Raw genomic sequence first — 3,863 nt, forward strand, 5'->3', positions numbered from 1 at the left:
ACAAATGCCATATATTTAAGCCCCAGATACAGTTTTTTTAAAGTACATATTGTAATCTAAATTCTTTTAGGATAAATGAAGACAGATTACATTACAGAAACTGATTTGACACCAATTCATGTGAAGACCTAAAAGGTTTTAGCTCACCACAAAATTAGTGTCTGCCAACGATCAATTAATTCACTTGAAAGGTCAATTCAATATTAGTTTATGTAAAATAACTGCCCTGTCCAATCAAAAACATTTTGGGACACCTTTATGGTTGGATTGTAGCAAAATTAAACTATTATGTGTTCATTTTCTTACGCCAGTGAAATAAATCTTTAATATTTATATGATATAATAAAATGTTAGTGGAGAATTGAAATCTAAAATTTAAATTGGCTAAAGAGAACTTAGCGGAATATGTAGCATGCACACACAAAGCCAGAAAGTATAAATTTATTTTACATAGTAATATATGGTGTTTATTCTACCTATATATTTTAATTACATAATATCAATTTTCCTTATATATAAATTTGAAAACTTTCAAGTGTTCTGCTCCTTTGCCGGATAAACCATATAAACCTAGAGTAGTGCATAATCTTTGAGTTAAATAAGATTTCTAGTTCTTATCATTTTTAGCCTAAGAAATACTTATGGCTTCAGTTGAAAACAAGTGCAGGAACTGTGGCCACAAGTCTATTCCTTTAAAGGCTATTAGATAGATAAATACATATATAGACACAGACATATTTATATAATCAAAAGAATTCAGCTAGGCTTTTTGTCTATAGCCCACAATAATAGGTCTGTTTTCTTTTAAATCTCCAGGTTTAGATTTTTACCTGCGGTGCAGTCTTCTACATCCATCAGGAAGTTCACCAATGTTAGGGGTTGTATATCAACAGTTTTCATTCTCCCATAGCAGAGTCAGTTTGGCCAGTAGTGAAGGTGAATGTTGGTAAAATGTACTTCACTGGGAATTTCCTCCCCATCTTTGTTCTTCCAGGCCCATAGATGACAGTATTCAACTTTCAGTTATAGAGATAAATGGATCTCCCAGTCAAATCAGCTTATGAGCTGGTGATGTTTTCCTATGATTTATACTTTATTTCTACCTGTGCTTCAAGCAGGAGCATTACTTAGTGATCAATGTTATACAATACTACACTATGTATTTGGGGAGGGGGAGGAGAGAGGGTATAGGATGTATGATTTTTTAAATATCACTGATATCTTATGGTAAAATCTACATGCCTCCTTTCAGTATAGCAAAATACAGTCATGTGTTACTTAACGAAAGGAATATTTTCTGTAGAATTCATTAATATATATCTCAAGCTATAAAAATATTATCACAGCCTGTCACTGACTGAAATATTCAATAATTTGATGACTGTAATATTGTTTTTTTTACCAAAAAACATGTTAATAACAGATGGTTTATGCATATAAAAACAATACAGTTTTAGTGAGGAAACAAGAAAATATCCACTGATAAAACATGGTGAATGATTTTTTAAAAATTTTTATTAGTGAAACAGCATGAGGTACAGTTGTAGACTTACAAATTTTTGTGCTTGGATTTCAATTATACAATGATCAAATACCCATCCTTCTACCAGTGCCCATTTTCCACCACCACGGATCCCAGTATCCCTCCCACCCCCACCCCCCATCTCACCCTGCCTCTGTGGCAGAGCATTCCCTTTTGTTCTCTCTCTCCTTTTGGGTGTTGTGGTTTGCAAAAGAGGCATTGAGTGGCAATTATTTTCGATCTAGAGTCTACTTTCAGCAAGCTTCTCCCATCCTGGGAGGATCCTCCAACACCCTTTATTTGGTGCTCCCTTCTCTATCTGAGCTCCCTTTTCCCCTAGTATATGTGGCTGGCCTCCAAGCCATGGAGCAAACCTCCTGCTACTAATCTCGGCCACTCTTGGGTGTTAGTTTTCTATTTTGTTACTTTATGTTCCCCAGATGAATGCAATCTTTCTATGTCTATCCCTCTCTTTCTGGCTCGTTTTGTTTAACATGATACTTTCCATGTAGTACCACTTGTATATAAATTTCATCACTTCATTGTTCGTTCATTGCAGCACTCTTTACATTAGCCAGAATCTGGAAAACACGGTGAATAATCTTAAATATTAAAATATATTACATTATATTAATGTCAGAGCCTTAAATAATTTTTTTTAAAAAGGGTGACTTCTGAGTGAAATAGAATTACCATTAGGGATACTGTATCTAAGTTTGTATTCATCAGTATAGGATAGAGTATGTATAAGCCAAGAAGAAGTCAGCAATTTGCTCATTCAAGACACATCCAATCTACTATGTTCCTGGAGGTGATGTTCTCAGTGAAAGCTATAAAATTTATTTTTGAATTGATGTTAAACATTTTTCTTGATAGGCTTGAACAATAAAATCTGAAGCCAGAGAATTAAGGAAAATTTTTATAGCTGAACTTCAGTTGAATATATTTGCATCATGAAATCAGCAGAATCTCCAAAGCTAGTTTTTTATTATTCCAAATAATCACTTGTTAAACATTTACCAAAGCAAAACTGATAGCTGCAGGGGAACCTGGAAAAATAAAATATAAATAATTTCTTTATTATTCTAATCACCACATGACAGAGTCTGGCAAGCTCTCGTGGCGTGTTCAATATGCCAAAACCCAGTAACAATGTTGTGTCTCATTCCCCTGACTCTGAAAGAGCCTACAATGTGTCACTCGCTAAAATCTCAGGGCTAGGACGAATGGAGACTTTACTGGTGCTTGCTAAAGGATATCGATGAACAACAGGATGACAGTAATACAGTGATACAGTGATTATTCTAATTTACTTATCTATTTTTGGTTTGGTAAGGACAGCCAGCAGTAGTTGGGTATTACTCCTGGCACAGTGCTCAGGGGCTGCTCCTGCAGGTTCTCAAGGGATCATGTGGTGCCAAGTACTTAGCTCAGCGCTCTTGTATAAATAGCATGTGCTTTACACCTTTGAGATTTCTCCCTCTATCTCTATTATTTCAAACCCAGAGCAATAGTGCAGCAAGTAGGGTAATTGCCTTGCATGCAGCTTACCAGGAATAAATCTCCAGCATCCCAGATGGTCACCTGATCCCTGCCAGGAGTGACCCTTAGTACAGAGCCAGGAGTAATAACCGAACACCTCTGTTTTAAATTTTACATTAAACAAAGATACTGCACTGTGGGTAAAATGACCATGAATTCTAAATTACTGATTATATTTTAAATATTATTTGTTCTTCAATTGATTTTTATAAAGGGATCTAAATTTACTTTTGTGTCTAGATTTTTAGCATAGGAGAACTAAAATTACATCGTTCTGCATATTGGTTACGTTACTATTAATTCTGTACCATTCCTTTCTCTTTAATAATAGAGTATGGTTTCTATGAAGTTTTATCATTGTTATTTTATTATTATTATTATTATTATAATTATTTGTTTTGGAGCACATAAATTCATTACAATTTAGAGTATAAAATTGCTAAATATAATATTCTTTGAGGTTTTAGAATTTATTATAAAATGAAAATTTTATTCAATTTACTAATGTCATAAGTTGTAAAAATCTTTACAAATTGGCAAAAAAAAATTCTGGCTTTGACGCTGAAGTGGTACAACAGGTATAGGTATTTTCCTTGCATGCAGCCTACCTGGGTTCAATCTCTGGCATTCTATATAATCCCACAAGTTCCACCAGGAGTGACCCATGAACACAAGGCTGGGTGTAATGTCTGAGCACTGATGGGTATGGTCCCCAAACAAACAAGTAAACAAAAGTACTGGCCTAAAAGGATTAAGGAAACTTAAATATATTTTAATATTTCCATAACAAAAAAGCACA

Source organism: Sorex fumeus, unplaced genomic scaffold (assembly GCF_029834395.1).
Source record: "Sorex fumeus unplaced genomic scaffold, SorFum_2.1 ptg000131l, whole genome shotgun sequence".
Classification (NCBI taxonomy): domain Eukaryota; kingdom Metazoa; phylum Chordata; class Mammalia; order Eulipotyphla; family Soricidae; genus Sorex; species Sorex fumeus.